The sequence below is a fragment of the Dipodomys merriami genome, unplaced genomic scaffold (genome assembly GCF_024711535.1).
Source record: "Dipodomys merriami isolate MVZ:Mamm:240054 unplaced genomic scaffold, mDipMer1.0.p SCAF_1275, whole genome shotgun sequence".
NCBI lineage: Eukaryota > Metazoa > Chordata > Mammalia > Rodentia > Heteromyidae > Dipodomys > Dipodomys merriami.
Genome location: NW_027202577.1, coordinates 70,001 through 88,995, shown reverse-complemented (window position 1 = coordinate 88,995; position 18,995 = coordinate 70,001). Strand labels below are relative to the sequence as shown.

The 18,995-nt window shown below is 53.0% G+C and overlaps 1 long non-coding RNA gene across 1 annotated transcript in view; it reads left to right on the top strand.

Annotated features, from left to right (window-relative positions):
* Positions 1 to 2,585: 2,585 nt before the first annotated feature.
* LOC138824158 (uncharacterized) overlaps positions 2,586 to 18,995 on the top strand; it is a 28,424-nt gene continuing 12,014 nt past the window's right edge. The window contains exons 1-2 of the long non-coding RNA XR_011371031.1: positions 2,586 to 2,726; positions 2,913 to 2,985. This is a non-coding gene — a long non-coding RNA (uncharacterized lncRNA). The remainder of the gene's footprint in view (positions 2,727 to 2,912; positions 2,986 to 18,995) is intronic.

Genomic DNA, 18,995 nt, shown 5'->3' with positions numbered 1-18,995 from the left:
ATTAAATGTCAGTTATCAGCTAAATGAAGTGGCTTTTCATACCTCAATCTATAACCCATATTGCCCCCTCTTTCCCTTTATTTCCTCCATTTCCTATTCTCTGTGAAGTGTGAGGGGAGGTTGGCTAAGGGGGAGAGGGAATTGCTTATTTTCCTGGCTCTGCTACCTAGCTTGGTACCAATACCACTGCTTTGAATAATCTGTGGAGAGTGTCAGGCAGCCCAGAAGACAAATCAAATCTTGGACTGAGTTCTGTGGTTCCACCTCTGTGGAACTCTGTTGCATTCCTACAGTGCCCTGCCTTTTACCCCACCTTTGGACCGACAAGAATTCTCTGGCTTATTTCCTGTCAGACAACTGGAATTCCTAACCTGGGTAGTTGCAGAAAATGGACAGTAGGTGGCGAGCGCTCACCATAACATTGCCTAGAGAGGGAGAAGAACGTTGGTGATGGCTGGACTCTGGCATATCAGTGATTATCCTGGTACCATACCTTGGTTGCACCGTGTTCTGCCTGACTGAGGCACGCATGACAGTACTGATATCTGCCAGTTTTCACTCTTGCATGATATAATACTAATTCACCCTGAGGAAATCTGTAGTAGAGCTGCTACCTCAGTCATTTATATACTGTAGCTTCTCAGTTCCAAATGTACATTTTTGCTGTAAACATAATTAGTCTCTGAGCTGGGTGCTTATGGCTTAAGCCTATAATCCTAGGTACAGTGATGGCTTAGAGACATCGGAGTATCAAGATTCAAAGCCACCATTGGCGGGAGACACCCATAAATGGTGCTGTGGCTCAAAACTGGTAGAAAACTAGTCGTATATAAATAAAACATTCTGTGATAGTGCCCCAAACGCTTAGGTGTAGCCACACAGTAAAGAAAGAGATAAAGACAGATTGTCCCTTGGAGGAATTAACAATGTGTCCTTTGTGAGGGTTAGCATCTGTTTGTAATTTTTACAGAATCATAAGTTAAAAGATTTACAAGCCGGGAGCTGGTGGCTCACGCCTGTAATCCTAGCTACTCAGGAGGCTGAGATCTGAGAATCGCAGTTCAAAGCCAGCCTGAGCAGGAGAGACCATGAGACTCCTATCTGCAATAAACCACCAGAAAACCGGAAGTGGCGCTGTAGCTCAGGTGGTAGAGCGCTCGCCTTGAGCTGAAGAGCTGAGGGACAGCGCCCAGGCCCAGAGTTCAAGCCCCACGACCGACAAAAAAGAAAAAAAAATTACAATACAATAGTTTAGCTGGAGTTAAAATGGAGTATTGGCCTTCACCATTCAAAATAGAATTAACCAATCACATTCAAAACTCAAAGCAATATTTTGTCATTTTCTCTCCTGTTTAGTCACAGATTGCATTTTCGTTTCTATTTATAATTCCTTGACCCAAAACTCTTGTCTTTCTCATACAATACCTTAGAATCTTATAATTCAAACTTTGGTCTCATGGTGCCTGCAATGATTATTTTTAATCTCAATTCCTACACTGACCCACCCCCACCCTTCCTTGATTCATTCATTTCATGAGAGGAAACTGGAATTCACAACCATGGTATTTTCAGAAAGTGGACACTAGATGGAGTTTGCTCACCGTCGTTCTCTTGTTCTGGGCGAGGGCAGGGGAAGGAAGGAATACCCATCACACTTGGTGGGTAGTGAGAGCTTCTTGATTTTACTGGCACCATACAGTGCCACCTCATGTGATTCTGCCCGCCTTGTGGTCCTGCATTACACAGTACTAATCAGCCCTGAGGAAACCTTCAACAGACCTGAAACTGCAGTTGTTATAGATACATAGCACAGCTTTCCAGTTCCAAATCAAAGACAATTTCCCCTGTACAAAATGAGCCCCATTAGCCTTATGCAGCTGGCGCATCTCTGTAACCCACAGCTACTTAGAAGGCTGAGAGAAATGTAAAGGTCGTTTCCAAGCTGGCCTAACAGGGTAGTATTTAAGTCTACTGTGAGATTAAGGATTTCCCAGGAAACCACATGTGGAGCTGTTGCCCAAAAATGTATACTAGTAGCTGCCTTGGGGAAAAAATAAAATAGTGAAAATGTAAATATCAACACCCAGGCACTGAGCTCAATCCTCACATCCAAAAAAAAAAAGGTAAGGAAGAAAAGAAGAAATAAAGAATTCATTTCAATTTTTTGTTTTGTATGAATCATTTCCATGTGATATTTCTTGTATTTTTCAAGTCTATTAATATATTATGTATAGAACAGTACCGTAAGATTGCTTTCTTGCAGTGTTCTTATCTTACCCACTCATTAACTTAGGCCTTGGCCTTTGCAAAAGGTAGTTCTCTGAGAGGCTTCCTGCCTAGATTTCCTGATAACAGTCCTTGGAATTCCAGTTTCTTCTAAAAGGTCCTAAGCAACACTGTAACTCGTTGCCATGACTACATTTACAAGACAAAAGTTACCTCAGTTACCTGTGGAACTCTGCCTCACTACTAGCAACACCCACCCTCTATCTTCCCTTCTGGGTGTGGGCGGGGCAAGCTGACTAAATGGCTCCTGTGTTTCCTGGGAGGCTATTTTTTTTTTGTGGGCGGGGAGGGTCCGGTCAGGGGACCTGAACTCTGGTCCTGGATGCTGTCCCTCAGCTCTTCAACTCAAGGCAAGCACTGTACCACTTGAGCCACAGCGCCACTCCCAGCTTTTTTCTTTTTGCTTATGTGGTGCTGCGGATTCCAACCGAGGGCCTCAGGTATGCAAGGCAAGAGCTCTACCAGTGAGCCGCCTTCCCAGCCCATGGGAAGCTATTTTTTTTTAAAGTGGCTCCCCAGTTATCTGTTATTATGGCATTGAGAGGCTGGGTTGTGAAAAGACGCGCAAGACTACAATTAGTACGTAAAGTCTAGCGCCAGTGGAAGCTTACATGTATGCTTTCTAGAGTGGCTGGAGCACCAGTACTGAAAAGAAGATTACAACCTGTCTGGAGAACTAGGACAATGATTACATGATTGGTGAGTAAATTTCCTTCCGATTCCATTTTCACCATGGTTTTTCACTCTAAGAATCCAATCTGTGGCCTTCTTAATCCTTTTTTTTTCCACCCCACCTCACACCCAATAGCAAGGTAAAATTCCCCTCTATTCTCTTTTCTCTGTCTTCTCTAGAATCACACACAGAGTAAGAGATGGAAGGGAGAGCAAGTGAGAGATCCACAAGTCCAACTAGATCTGAGACACACACACACACACACACACACACACACACACACACACACACACACACACACACACACACACACACACACACACACACACACACACACACACACACACACACACACACACACACACACACACACACACACACACACACACACACACACACAGAGGGAGACATGGACGGGGAACCAGAGACCCATTACTGTGACTGACTAGATCACCTGAATAAATTATTCCTTCCCTGCCCTGCCCTCATGTATTAAGGTAGACTCTTGGTATGGAGTTCTTCTTGTCACCAAACACAGGTGAGGGTTAGTGACTTTTTACCCTTCCATGTAGGGACTCTTCCCTTAGGACCCTTGATTTCGATCATTGAATAAGAATTTCTGGAGGAGTCACTCTGGTGGAGTTTTTATGGAGTAAGTAAGCAAGCAGGCAAGCAGACAACCAGACCCCCAAAAAAGGCACAGACAGACAGACAGACAGACAGACAGACAGACAGACAGACAGACAGACAAGGACATACTCTAATACAGTGTGGGTGCTCTTGAAGGGAGAGAGACCTACACAGCTCCTTGACTTCATGGGTGTTTTCAGGGTTAGATAGGCGGGGGGGGGGGGGGGGGAGAGATGTGGCAGCTGAGTTATGTACAGATAGCTGTTTTATCTTTGCCCCAACCTGAATTTCTAGATGTTTGGGGCATTTCTCTACAGGTAAGAAAAACAGGTCATTGACCATTCCTTCCTTCCTTCCTTCCTTCCTTCCTTCCTTCCTTCCTTCCTTCCTTCCTTCCTTCCTTCCTTTTTTTACTTTCTCTCTTTCTTCTCCCCACCCCCCCTCTCTCTCCTTTTTCTTTATTTTTTTGGGGGGGTGGGCAATACTGAGACTTGAAGTCAGGGCCTCAGCACTGTCACTCAACTTCTTCTTTTTTTTCACATATGAATAATTTTACAGTTTATTTCATTAAAATTATATTCTCAGAAAGGTAAAAAATATATATTAGCTATTTCATCAAATGAAGTAATTATACTAACACATAACATAAGTTAGTGAAAGTTTTATCTGTCATGAATAGGACAAAAAGTATCATCAAACAACATTTCTAGGAATCACACTCAACTTCTTTTGCTCACGTCTAGCACTGTATCATTTGAACCACATCACCACTTCTGGCTTTCTCTCTCTCTCTCTCTCTCTCTCTCTCTCTCTCTCTCTCTCTCTCTCTCTCTCTCTCTCTCTCTCTCTCTCTCTCTCTCTCTCTCTCTCCAGACACACACACACAGACACACACATGCATATACATACATATACACATATATATTTATACACATACATACATATATATCTATCTATGCTTATATATAGTGTGATACAAACATATATATATATTTATTATTTTCAGTTTTTTTGTCGTCGGGTGTGAGGCTTGGACTCTGGGTCTGGGTGCTGTCTCTCTGCTCTTCATCTGAAGGCTCACTACTGTTCTGCCACTTGAGCCACAAGGGTGCCACTGCTCCCCTTTTCTGTTTATATAGTGCTGAGGAATCGAACCCAGGGCCTCATGCTTGCAAGGGGAGCGAGCACTCTACCACTAAGCCACCTTCCTAGCTCTCCCCCCTTTTTTGGCCAGTCCAGCATGGAAGGCTCCTGCATCTTGTTTGTATGGACATACTCACAGCTGAATAACTGAGTTGTTTTGCTTAATAAAAAAAAAATCCTGGTGTTGATATATGTGGAGGGGAAGGGAAAAAACAAATTGTTAAAACAGGGTTACAGGAGGACCCATTGAAACAATGAGATATACAAGTCGTTATGTCAAAAAACGAACTTTACAACTTTGGTGGGGGGACGGCGGGGGGGGGGGAGGATACGAAGGGATGGGAAGGGGAAAAAAAGCAGGAGGCTACAATGCTTATAAGAAATGTGCTCATTATCTTACCCATGTAATTGTAACCCCTCTGTACAGTATTTTCACAATAAAAATATGTTTAAAAATATATATATTTAAAAAAAAACTTGGTACAGTAGTCTAGAAACATGGTTGCTATTACAGCCTTCATTGGCTTCACTTGACCACTGTTTTCTCATTTAAAAGCTTTTGGCGACAAGCATGATTATTTTTCGTGGGGTGGGGGTGACTGTTTTGAGGCTTTCCCAAATTTTTATGTCCAACAGGTTACCAGATCTAAGGAAAACCCAGAAGTTCGAGAATTAAGTAACTCTCGGGCTCAAACTACAGAGAAAGAAAAGGAGAAAGAGAGACCTATGGAGGGAAGGGGTTGGGGCGTTGGGGGGAGAGGTCATAGAAAGGAAAAGAAAACAGGGAAAAATAAAAACACAAAGTAAAGGTCGTTTTTAAGTGGAGGCCTGGACTCAAACCAGGCCACTGACTGAGGCTTCCTCATTATGGGATTTCAAAAGTGGGCCTTGGCTTCTTGCAGAAGTCATCTCGATGTGTTGGTATTCTGCTGTACATATCATTTGGAAGCGACTCTATCTTTTCACTCCATGGTGAATGTATTCACATATATGTTCCTATAGAAAACCAGTTTCGTGTGCTTTCTCTCACATATGCAAAAGGTACGTTTAAAATAGGGGAGACATTAGATCTCTGGACTGACTGCCTGGCTGGCTGCTTGGCTGGCTGCTTGGCTGGCTGCTTGGCTGGCTGCCTGGCTGCCTGGCTGCCTGGCTGCCTCACTCACTCACTCACTCACTCACTCACTCACTCACTCACTCACTCACTCACTCACTCACTCACTCACTCACTCACTCACTCACACACTCACACACTCACACACAGTAAGACCCAAAAGACAGGATAGATACTTTTAGGGGGAGAAACACCCACCGAGGCAAGGCCCAATGGTTATGTGCCCAGAAATGAAAGTGAAACCTTGAAAACACACAGAGGAAAAAGAAACAAAGTAAACTCTCTACCTTGAGCCTGTAGTAGGGTTTAAGAGATGATTCTGTTGGTTTCCCATGCATGCATGGGGGGGGGGAGGGGTGTTGCTTTGACCCATGCTCTGTTTCTTTTTAAAATTTACTTCCCTCCCCGGTGTAAGTTTCCTCCTTTCTTTGAGGAAACTCTTGGCTCCTTTCTCACAGTATACTCATTGTTTGGGCAAAAGCTCAGAGGAAGGGAGCTGCTCTTTTCCCTTCCACCACCCACCCCCACCTATTAGTTTTCTTTCCTAATAACTGTTCGTTTATGAGGGACTGAAAAGTGAAGAAAATAGGATGTGTGGAGCCATTCATTAGGAAGCTGTCCGGCTGTCTTGTCTCTGAATTCCTGGTGGTGCTTTCCCAGGCCTCATTTCCCCCTGGAAATTATCCTGCTTGCCTCTGTGTTCAATTCTGGGAAGGAAGATAGGCCGAGATAAGGCAACCTCTTGGCACGAAGCTGGAACACACGGCCACCTCGCCTCACGGGTACACAGCCTAATCATCCTATCCCGAGGGTCCTCCGTCAACAGTTTCTTACAACGATTTTTATTAGTTTAGTGGCCCTACTGAGGTTGAAATTCAAGGCCTCAACTCAGGCAGGCCTGCTGGGGTGGGCGTGTTTGTTTCTTCTTCTTTCTCCTCCCCCCCCCCACCCTCCCCCCTCCGCCAGGGCGCTTAAGTCGTTGCCATGACGACATTTACAAGACAAAGGAACGTTGCCTGGAGTTCCTGAGTTGACTGGGGCTCCAGGCTTAAACCAGCCCACCCCACCCCCACCCCCGACCCGCCCTGCGTCCTCTGCGAAACACCCCGGCGGGGTGGGGGGTGGGGCGGCCAGCCCTCAGCTCCTGTAACTTCATTAGCGCGCGGGGTGGGGTGGGGGTGAGTGAATCAGCCTCCCCTCCCCCTCCCCGTCTTTACAAAAGTGGCCTCTTTTGCCCTTGGGCAGGAAAAGTCTGCGCGCGCGCGCGCTCTCTCTGGTCTTTTTCTGCTGGGACCCTCCCTGCCTACCACCAGCAGCCACTGACTTCCTGCAAGCTGGAGTTGTCAGACTACTTCCACCCGCCCGCTGCCACTAGTATGCCTCCCGCCCAAGCCCGCCAGGGACAGAATGGGAGGGGCGGGCGGGGAAGCTGGCATGCTTGCCTGTGCTCTGCCCTCTGCCCCTCCGGGAGGCATGACTGTGACCGTGGGATGTCCCCGTGGCCGACCCCTAAGCTCCCACCCTCTGGACGGAGGAGAGTGAGGGGAAAAAGGAGTTCAGGAGTCTTGTCTCCCCTCCATCTTCCCGCCTAGGTCAGGCCAGGATCTGCCTCTCTTCTCCCTGTCCCTGTTCCCCGTTCCTCTTAAGGAGTGACTGGAGAAACTGTCCGTCTGTGTTTGTGATTGTGATTAACATCGCAAAAACCTTCAAAGAATCTCAGATCGGTTAGAAGCCCGTTGGGTTTCACTTCTCAGGCGTGAGGGGTTGTTATCTCCCCCTCCCTCTCTCCTTTGATTTTTTACAAATTGTTAGGGAAATGGTGACATACAGAACGGTTACAGTATGCCAGCCCACACCGGTGGCTCGCGTCTGTAATCCTAGCTGCTCAGGAGGCTGAGAGCTGAGGATCACGGTTCAAAGCCAGGCAGGGCAGGAAAGTCACCAGACTCTTATCTCCAATGAGGCACTAGAAAATCGGAAGTGGTGTTGTGGCTCAAGCGGTAGAGCACTCGCTTTGAGCTGAAGAGTTTAGGGACAGCGCCCAGGCCCAGAGTTTAAGACCCACCACTGACAAAAAAAAAAAAAAAAAAAAAAAAAAAAAAAAAGGATAGGAAAGATTACATTACATAAGTGAGGTAGGAAGAGTACATTTTTTTTTTAATTAATAAGTTTTTGTTTTTTTTTGTTTTTTTTTTTTTTGTCGTTGGGCTTGAACTCTGGGCTTGGGCGCTATCCTGCCCGGGCTGGCTTTGAACCGTGATCCTCAGCTCTCAGCCTTCTGAGTAGCTAGGATTACAGGCGCGAGCCACCGGCGCCCGGCTAATGAGTTGTGTTAATTGTGAAAATACTTACAGAGTGGTTACAATGACACGAGCAAGGAAATGAGTACATTTCTTATCAAGCATTGTTGCCTCCTCCTTTGTTTCCATTCCTGCCCTCCCATCTCCCCCCACCCCCTAAAAAAGAGTACTTTTTTTTTTTGGACAATGTCACCCCTTCCCTGGCTCTCTCACAGGTTTTCCCTCCCTCAAGTTCTGTTTGTTCCCCACCCACAGGTTGTGGTGTCAACATAGTGTCTAGTGAGTGCCACTGTTGCACTTCTTCATCCTGGGTCCCTCCATTTCTTGCCCCTCCCGGAAATAGATGAAGGAAGAAACAATGGGGGGGGGGGGGAGAAGAGAAAACAAAATAACATCGATGATAACAAACACAAAGAAAGGGGAAGACTTCTTGTTATATGATCAGAGGTATATAGGCATTGCACTTTGGTGAGCCTCATGTCTTCAATTAAGCAACCCAAAGGCCAGAAGTGGAGTTTTGGCTCAAATGGCAGACTGCCAGTCTCTTTTTTTTTTTTTTTGGCGCGGGGGCGGGGGGGTCCGGTCGTGGGGCCTGAACTCTGGGCCTGGGCGCTGTCCCTCATCTCTTCAGGTTAAGGCTAGCATTCTACCACTTGAGCCACAATGCCACTTCCGGCTTTTTTTCTGCTTATGTGGTGCTGAGGAATCGAATCCAGGGCCTCACGCATGCAAGGCAAGCGCTCTACCACTGAGCCACCTTCCCAGCCCCAGAGTGCCAGTCTTGAGCACAAGAGCCAAGGGACAGCACTCAGGCTCTGAGTTCAAGCCCCAGGACTGACTGGGGCGTGCACACACACACCCTGCACCCCTTGATCTTTGCTGCTGTTTCCTACCACACAGGCACAGGCACGTATGGCAGCATGTGATCTACCTCCCCCCCTCCCCCCACACACACTTTGCACTGCCGCCACCACCACCGCTGCCGCCACCAACTATAGCAACAGACTTCCTAGGCTTCCCCTCCACCACCACCACCCCCTCCGCCCCGGGCCCTAGTTTAGATCGATGAACCAAAGTGTCCCCACTGCACGTTCGGCTCTGGCAAATATCAGATAGGATTACAGTGATGAGGAGAGAGGAGCGACCGCCATGGATTGACTGTAGGGCCCAGAGGACAGAATGCCAGCCCAGGCCCATTCATAGGTCAAGCCAGGAAAATGTTTTTTGTTTTTGTTTTTGTTTTTGATTTCCGGTCTCTCTCCACACCCCATGTGTTTTGTCTGTCTGTCTCTCTGTGCCATAGGGGTTTGCCATTCATGACCTGTGTGGGCGGGGATGTGCTGGGGTGTGTGTGTGTGTGTGTGTGTGTGTGTGTGTGTGTGTGTGTGTGTGTGTGTGTGTGTGTGTGTGTGTGTGTGTGTGTGTGTGTGTGTGTGTGTGTGTGTGTGTGTGTGTGTGTGTGTGTGTGTGTGTGTGTAGGGGGAGGTGTTCCTTCCTCACAAGACCTTCCTAAGTGTCTTGATCGATCTTGGGCCTGACGTTCTTTTTCCTTGTTTTGGGGTGCCACCTACTGGACACCGTGTGGAGTGACAGGGAATGATTCGGTGCTGATGGCGGGGGCTGGCGACTCTCGCGAGAGTCCGAGAGACTCTCGCGAGAGTAGCGATGAGGTATCGCCGGCTCTCTTCTGCGGCTTTATTTATTTACAACGAAACAAAACGAAACAACAGCAAACAAGGAAATGTTCTTGAAGGGAGGGCCGAGCGGAGGGGGAGGGGGGCCCGCAGGGGGTGTTTTTTTTCGTTATTTTCTGGACACGGAATTCGTTTGGATATTATGTCTTACGAGCAAACTGTACCAGTTTATTTACGGTTGTAATTTTTTTTTTTTTTTTTTTTGGATCCGGTCGTGGGGCCTGAACTCTGGGCCTGGGCGCTGTCCCTCAGCTCTTCAGCTCAAGGCTAGCGCTCTACCACTTGAGCCACAGCGCCACTTCCGGCTTTTTTCTTTTTGCTTAATGTGGTGCTGAGGAATCGAACCCAGGGCCTCAGGCATGCAAGGCAAGCACTCTACCACTGAGCCACCTTCCCAGCCCCTACGGTTGTAATTTATATACGGTACCACAAATGTCTTTACGTCCGTATTATGAAAAAGGGTCCCACGGCTGCAGTGGGTGAAAGATTGAGACGGGAACATTTCTAAAGGAGTGCCAAGAAAATGGAAAACAGGCAATGCAATAGTTTAGGGAGAGTTATAAATATCAAGTGCTGCCCTAGGTGAAATTTCATGCAAATGTCCTCACCCACTCAGGTAAACTTTTTATATAGGTATCAGAATACAATTTCTTGAACTATATAGACTTTTATTCACTTGATTTCCCTTAAGTAAATTAAAATAACTGGCTGTTGACAGGGCACATCTGGATATTTCTATCGGCCCCATAGAGATAATCTGTTACATTTTAGGACATGGTAGATTATATTTGCTATTTCCCCAAATGGACTTTACAAAAGCCATCCGTGGCCCCAAAGATGTTTCTGGACCTCTCATCATGTGTGACTAAATAGGCCTCAGTGAATTAAGCTGAGAAAGCTGCAAAACAAAGCAGATCACTTCAGTTATGGAATATTAAGAGAATAAAAGTAGCTTTATACCACTGGATCTTTAGTGAGAAGGTAGAATAAAAAGAAGAGAAAAATATTGGAGGATGCAATATAAGCCAATTGAGACGTATCCAACCGCGGATCTGGCTTTGAAGTGGCTATTGACTAGTGTGGTCCTAGACCATCGTGTCCAGAAGGATACATCGATGTGTTTTGAAAGATCCTAAACCAAATGTACTTGTGATCATGACCCAAAGCGTGAGGACAGGTACATTTCTGTCCTCCTAATTCCAGCTTTGGTCCTCACACGTCCGGTTGTTATAATACGTTCACAGTCGTGCCACTTACGGATATTACGTCTTGTGTCTTCTCTGCAATATCTTAAATGCTCAGAGAAGTTACACCTTCTGACAAAAGGACAGTATGTGTGTCACACACACGGGGACACACACACACTCTGTTTGCCCGGAGTGCTGTGTAGCTTACCATGTCCAGTTATAGTTTAGGTCTAGCATCCACGTAGGAGAGAAAACAGGTGCCGTTGGTTGGTCGGTCTGTCTGTCTCTCCGCCGGTCTGTCTTCCCCTGGCATCACCTGTTCTAGGTTCTTCTCCGCCGCCGCCGGCACCCCCCCCCTCTGCCCCCCCCCCCCCCCCCGCTCCTAGTCCATCAGTCCATCCATCTACTTCCCTGTAACTGACATAATCTTCTTCTTCTTCTTTGGGGAATGGATGAATAAACTTTTACCTTGTGGATATTGTACACACACCCTAAGGTGTGTGTGTGTGTGTGTGTGTGTGTGTGTGTGTGTGTGTGTGTGTGTGTGTGTGTGTGTGTGTGTGTGTGTGTGTGTGTGTTGACGGAATAGAGTGTTTACCATGCCTGACCCCCTGGCTCTGCCTCTCTACCCGTCTGCGATGCGATGTGTGTGCTGGGGCGCTTCTGCCCGCATATGTTCCCAGTGCGAACTCCAAAGAGAAGTACGCCCGCCGGGCCTGTGGGTTCTAACCATGCTTCACCCCCCCCCCCGGGAGATAGGATCGCCCCTCTGACCCCCCCACTCTGTTTGGGCCGGGGCCCCTCGTCTGTCTCTCCCTGTCTTTCCTCCTAGGGTTCCCTACCTGCCCTCCCCCCAGCCCCGCACACACACACACACACACACACACACACACACACACACACACACACAGAGTCACAGACACACACACACAGAGTCACAGACACACACACCCACACCCACTGTGCACCGCCACACTCGGGTCCAGGTCCTCCACCACAGGCATGTGAGTGAAGATGCCTCTACCCTCCAACACCTGTGTGTCGGGTTCAGATTCATCGCCTCATGCCCCGAATCCTGCTCCAGAGAGAGTGGCAGAGCCTATTAGAAAAGGCTAGCTGTTTTTTTTTTTTTTTTAAATTTTTTTTTTTATTTTAAGGTAGTCCCATTTGTCGAGTCTCTCTCCAATTTGTTGTGACCCTGGGACTCTGTTCAGGAAGTTCCTTCCTGTGCCTATTAGTTCAAGTGTCTCTCCTACTCTGTCCTGCAGTAGTTTCAGAGATTCAGGTTTAATGTTAAGGTCTTTAATCCATTTTGAGTTGATGTTGGTGCATGGTGATAGGCTGGGGTCCACTTTTAGTTTTCTGCATGTGGCTGCCCAGTTTTCCCAGTACCAGCGGTTGAAGAGGCTGTGTTTCTTCCATTGTATGTCTTTGGCTCCTTTGTCGAATATCAGCTGGCTGTAGGCCTGTGGATTTATTTCTGGATCTTCTATTCTGTTCCATTGGTCTTCGGGTCTGTTTTTGTGCCAGTACCATGCTGTCTTTGTTATTATAGCTCTGTAGTAGAGTTTGAAGTTCGGCATGGATAGCCATATTGTCTTTATCCCCTAGAATTGTTTTGGCTATTCTAGGTCTTTTGTTGTTCCATATGAATTTTTGGACTGTTTTCTGTATTTCAGTGATGTACGTCATTGGGATTTTAATAGGAATTGCGTTGAATTTGTATATTAGTTTTGGAAGTATTACCATCTTTACTATATTAAGTCGGCCTATCCAGGAGCATGGGAGGTCTTTCCATTTCCTAGTGTCTTCTGCAATTTCTTTCTTTAACTTTTTATAGTTCTCATTAAATAGTTCTTTTACATCTTTGGTTAGGTTAATTCCTAAATATTTTATTTTTCGGGAGGTTATTGTGAATGGGGTTGCTCCCTTTATTTCCCTCTCTTCCTGTACATTATCAGTGTATAGGAAGGCAACTGATTTTTGTGGGTTTATTTTGTATCCTGCTATTTTGACGAAGAGAGTTATGATTTCTAAGAGATTCGGGATGGACTTTTAGGGATCGTGGAGGGAGGTATAGTATCATGTCGTCTGCAAAAAGGGATAGTTTAACTTTTTCTTTCCCTATGCGGATCCCTTTAATGTCTTTTTTCTTGCCTTATTGCCCTGGCTAAGGGTTCTAGGACTATATTGAAGAGGAGTGGAGACAGTGGGCATCCTTGCCTTGTTCCTGATTTTAGGAGAATTGGTTGTAGCTTTTCCCCATTAAGTATAATATTGGCTATTGGTCTGTCATAAATGGCTTTTATTGTTTTTAGAAATGTTCCTTCTATTCCTATTTTCTCCAGAGCTTTTAGCATGAATGAATGTTGAATTTTGTCAAAGGCCTTTTCTGCCCAGCCAGCGGCTCTCGTTTGGCTTTCCTGTCATTTAGTGATGGGTGAGTGGACTCACGCTTCCCATGGCGTTGTCACCGTGGGTTTCCAGACCTGTGTGCGTGACGTGTACCTACCCTCTCTGTGTTAGAAGAAACCTCTCTCTGGCCTTCCCCCTGCCCTTTCCCTGCCTGTGAAGGGGGGGGGGGCGGGTGGGGGCGGGGGGAGGGAGCGTGTTGTGGGACGGGCGGGCGGCGGACTTTCACAAGTGAGCGGGGTGCCTCCCGAGGGCTCGTCTCTTGCTGGAGCCGACCCATCTTTGGGAGTTTTTTGTTGTTGTTGTTGTTGTTGTTGTTGGTGGTGGTGGTGGTGGTGGTGGTGGGACGAGCGCTCACTTGCCCTTTTCTGGCCATGTTGGGTGGGGGTGGGGGTCTTGCCACGGGCGGCGGAGGTCGTGCGGGTGGCCGGTTCGTTTTCTCTCGTGGTGCAGGCCTGCCGTCTTTGCCGCCCCTTCCTGCTTGGGACCGATCCCGGCTTCCCGGTTCTCGGGTTCGGGCCGCTCCGTTCGGGCGACTCCCGTCCTGGTTCCTGGTTTCACTTTGGTCGCTGGCGGCGGCGGCGGCGGCGGCTCGATCTCGGTCTAGGTCTCTGGTGGCTCTGGTGTCGTTCGTGAGGTCGCAGAGAGGACCCGGCTGCAGGTCCTGACCTAGGTTGTGCCTCTCGGTGCGTGGCGGTGGGGAGTGAGGCGATTCGTTTCCGTGTTCTGTGTCTCCGGAGCTCAGAGCCGGCCGGCGCGCGCCGATCCGGGGTACGGCGGCTCGGTGGAGTCGGTCGTTGGAAGGCGGTTGTCGTGCTCCCCCTGGCGTCCGCCTTGATATGACAGTCCCCTCGTTCTCAGCCGAGCGAGCGAGTGAAGGAGGAGGTCTGGCGGCAGCGAGCCGGGCGGAGGCCCGGCCTCTACCGGGTGCCGGGCGCGACTGTCGCCGTGGTGTCGCTGTGGCGCCGGGGCGGCTGTTCTGTCGGACTTTGCGCCCGCAGGCGAGCGCGGGGTGGGGCCGTGAGTCGCCGCTCTCTCTTCCGTGCCCGGTCTGTGCCGGGGGTGGCGGCTTGGTCGGGTCGACCAGTAGTTCTGTCTGGGCCCGACGCCTTGTCCTCCTCCCCTCCCGTAGTTCTGTCTGGGCCCGACGCCTTGTCCTCCTCCCCTCCCTGGACTCTGGTCTTTGAGGGCGAAAGAAGGAGAGTACGAGGGACGTCTCGGGAGTCGGGGGAAAGGGTCCCCGGGTGAGCCGCTAGGTGGTGGGGCCGGTCCCGGCCCGGACTCGGACCACCCCCCCTCCCCGGAGTCACCTCCGAGTGAGCGCTTGGCGCGTGCCGGGCGCGAGGGCCTGGGTCGCCGGCCCCGTGTGGTCTCCCTCCACGGCCCCGGAGGCCGGAGGACAGACCTCTGCGGCGGGAGGAGCCGTGGGCACGGCCGAGGCGAGCCTCGGGGCCGGGACCTACACCCCCCCCCCTCCCCGACATAGGATGGTCGTCGGAGTCACCTCCGAGTGAGCGCTTGGCGCGTGCCGGGCGCGAGGGCCTGGGTCGCCGGCCCCGTGTGGTCTCCCTCCATGGCCCCGGAGGCCAGAGGCCAGACCTCTGCGGCGGGAGGAGCCGTGGGCACGGCCGAGGCGAGCCTCGGGGCCGGGACCTACACCCCGCCCCTCCCCGACATAGGATGGTCGTCGGAGTCACCTCCGAGTGAGCGCTTGGCGCGTGCCGGGCGCGAGGGCCTGGGTCGCCGGCCCCGTGTGGCCTTCCTCCACGGCCTTCTCCACGGCCCCGGAGGCCGGAGGACAGACTTCTCCGGCGCGAGGAGCCGTGGGCACGGCCGAGGCGAGCCTCGGGGCCGGGACCTACCTACCTACCGTCTGCGGTGTGCGCGATGGCGGGGACTTGCCCGGTGGGCCCTGCGTAGGGGAAAAGTCGAGGCGGAGGGGGCACCTCGGGAGTCGGGGACCCGAGCCCGGGAGTCCCGCGTGTGTGCGTGCTGGCGGCAGGGCGCTCACCACCGACCCCGCGCGGTGTGGGTGTGGTGGCTGGGTGCCTCTCGGAGTGGGTGCCTCGCGTCTGCCGGGGGAAGGCTCCCCGTGCCGCTCGTGCCGTGAGCCCGTGCGCACCCGGGGTAGTGGGGCGGGTGCGTCCCCTGACCCCGCTCCCGCCCTCTCTCTTCGTCTGTCTTCGCCTTATGTGGTCGACCAGCTGTCCCTGAGAGTTCCGTGTCTGGCTCTGTTGGGGACGTGTTGGGGACAGGTGTCCCCGATGTGGTTTCCGAGAGGTCCCTGTCGCCAGCGAGTTGTCGCCCCTGCGTGACCAGCTGGTTTTGGCGTGGTGACGTGAGGATTTTGTACCTGCAGGAGGGTGCTGGCATGCTGTGTCCCGGTGGCTGTCAGCGGGTCTTTTGGGGCTCTCTCGGATGCTGTGTGCCGGGCCTTTCCCGTCTCTTCCCGGTCCGGGTCCCCCTGCCCTTCCCCCCGCACCCCGGGCTCCCGCTGCCCTGAGCAGGCCTTGCCCCTGTGGTGGCTCGTGGGTGTGGTGGTGGTGGTGGTGGTGGTGGTGGTGGTTGGTTGGTGGCTGAGTGAGTCCCGTCGTCCTTGATCTCTCCCCCGCTCCCGGTGCCGGATTCTGGCCCTTGCCTCGGCACGCCGAGGAGGAGAGTGGTTGGTTGCCTGGGGTGCATAGGTAGGCCCGCGCGGTGTGCTTCCCTCGCCGTGGCCGGCTTGAGGAGGAAAAGGCGGGGGGCGAGTCCTGCCTTGCCTTGCCTGTGCGTGTGCGGCATCCCCGTCCTGCCGTCGTGCTCGTCCGACCTCCGTGGCTTTTTTTTTTTTTTTTTCCCCCCCCCTATCGCCCCTAGCTCCAACTCCCCCGACCTGCCGCTTCCCGATGGCGGGCCTGGTCGGCCGCTGACCTGCGCTACTCCCGAGCGCTGTCCGTGGTTCTTTTTCTTTTTCTTTTTTTCCTCTCTAGCTTCTTTCGGCTCTGTGCCCGGTGGAGGTGTCCTGGTAATCCCGAGCGCCAGGGACGCTGAAGCCCGTGGTACTTTTTTTATTTTTTTATTTTTTTAAGTTTTTTTTTTCTTTTTTTTCTTTTTTTTTTTTTTTTTTTCCTTTTACCTCGCTCGTTACTCACGAAAGGTTGTCTGTCCTGGCTACGCTTTTATCCCAGGCTGTTGGCCCTCTCGGGAGCCGAGCTTCCTGGGCCCCACCGCCTCCCGAGTGCCGTGTGGCTGTCTTCTCCGCCCCCTCGGTGTGATTGATGTGGTGACGTTGCGATCTCCTTCGGGCCCGGGCCTAAGCTGCGCCAGGCGAGGGACGGACATTCATGGCGAATGGGACCGCTCTTCTCGTTCTGCCCGTGGGCCCCTGCCCTCACCGTCCCACCGTGCCGGCGCCGGTGGTGTGCGGGGAGGCAGGGGTGCGGCAACCGGGTCCGGCTGCGCTCTCCCTGCCCTCGCCGTGAGGTCGGGGACTTGTACACGCTGGAGGAGGGGGGGCGCCCCTGATCTTGCTCCTCTCTTCCCGTGACTCGTTATCGGCACGGGGGTCGGCTCTCTCCGCGGAGAGGGAGGGTCGGTGCTCCGTGCTTGCCCGTGCTGTGTGGTGTGAAAAGCCGCGCCTCGCGCTCTGCCCTCTTGCGGTGCTCCCGGAACGCTCCCGGTCGGTTCTCTCAGGTGCCTGAGGCTGAGTGGTGGTGTCGTTCCCGATCCCGGCGTTGTCCGTTGCCTTGTGCCAGCCTGCTGCCCGTGGTGTGTCCCGGCCGTCCTTGGGTTTGTGGGGCTTGTGCGAGTGAGAAAAAAGTTATCGCAGAGATTGACGTCTCTGCTGGGGGGGGGGTCGAGGCGGTTCCCCAGAGGAGGAGCGCTCTTCCCTTCTTGCGCCGGGCGGGTGGCTTCCCCGCATGAGCTGCCGGCCCTGGTCCTGGCTTGTCTTCCCTGCCGTGTCACCTGGCTCTTGTTGCACCGGGGGACCTGAGATGTTGCAGTGGGAGGCGAGCCGGGCCTGTGCGGGCTTTCCCGCCCGTGTGCGCGACCTTGCTCTGGCCCCGCACGGCAAGGCCGACCGACCAGGGTTGGTGTTGCTGCTGCCGCAGACCCCCCCCCGCCCCACCCCTCCCTGCCACCCGTGGTGGGAAGGATGGACGCCTTTGATGTGTGCTGGTCCCGGCGGGGTTCCCGTCGGGGTTGGGTGCGGGCCACCCTCAGAGTGAGGAGAGGTTCTCTAGCGATCCTCGTTCGGGAGGCGGCGTTCGCTGCCGGGTTGGCGGGGGCCCGCCCCCGATGGGCTCCCGCGGCCCTGCCGCTCCCTGTCCCGCTTTTGAGCGTTAGTGGCTGCCCGCGTTGGTAACTGCGTGCCCGCGCCTCCCCCCTCCGAGCTGGGGGAGGGTCCCGCGGGGCCTCTCCCGGGCCGTCGTCTGGTGTGGTGAGTGGAGGACGTTCCCGATCCGTCCCCGCCCCTGCCTCGCGCGCGGTGTGTCGAGTGGCGGAGCCTGGAGCCTGTGCTGGGTCGCGATGCGAGGACGTGTGGTGTGTGGCTTCCCGGCCTCGTGCTTGGGGTGCCGTGGGGTTTTGGGGGGTCCCGTCCCCCTCCCCCTCCGGCCCCTGGCGACGCTGTTCCCGAGCGTCTGTGTGGGCCGCCGCCCGTTGGCGACGACGGCGCCGTGCCGGGCGCCGGGCCCCGCGGTGTTCCGGGGCCGCCGTGCCCGTGGTGGTGTGCCGCTCGGGGGGGTTCTGGCCCTCCGGAGCCGAGGATCCCGGTGTGTGTGGGCCCTTGCTCACGCGGCCGAAAAAGAGGCGGTCGATGATGGGTGCCGTGCCCGGCGGTGTGGATGGGTGCGGTGGGGCCCTGCTGGCGCGGGTGGCTCCGCGGGCGCTCGCGGGGTCTTTGAGGCGTGTGCGAGCTGCCTTTTCCCTCTCGGGCCTCTTTTGGGGGGGCCCGCCGCTGCCGCGGTGGGGGTTTCCGGTCCGCTGGTCGGCCGGCTCGGTGTCCCAGGCGTTGCGCGGGACCGCCCAGGAGTTGGGGGTGGTGAGATCCCGCGTTCGTTTCCCTGGCGTGCCGGCTGTGCCCGGAAAGGTCTCACCTCCCCGCTGGTTTGCGGCTGCGCCACCCGCCCGTGGGGGGGGTGGCCGCTCGCTCGCTCGCTCGCTCGCCTCTCACCCCGGTGACCCGACCCGATGACCCTCCCCGCTGCTCTTATTGGGCTTCCGGCATGCCCTCCTCACCCGCATCAGCCTTCCGCGATCCTCACCGGTTTGGCCTTGGTGGCCGGCCACCGGCGGACGGTCGAGTTGGGCGTGTGTGGTGTGTTCTCTTGGTGGGGGGGACGGCGCTCGGCTCGTGAGGCTGCTCTCCCGGTGTGGGGGAGGCACGTCGTCGCGGCGGCGGTGGCTTTTGAAGGGTCTTCCCGGATCGGTTTTGCTCACGACGCGAGGGCGAGGGCTCCTGCCAGCGGGACCGCCGGTACGCCACGGGGGCGGTGGCGGTGAGATTCCCGCGTGCGTCCCTCGCTCGGGAGTTGGCCGTCCGGGGGCCCGAAGCCGGCGTGACGTGTCTCCTCC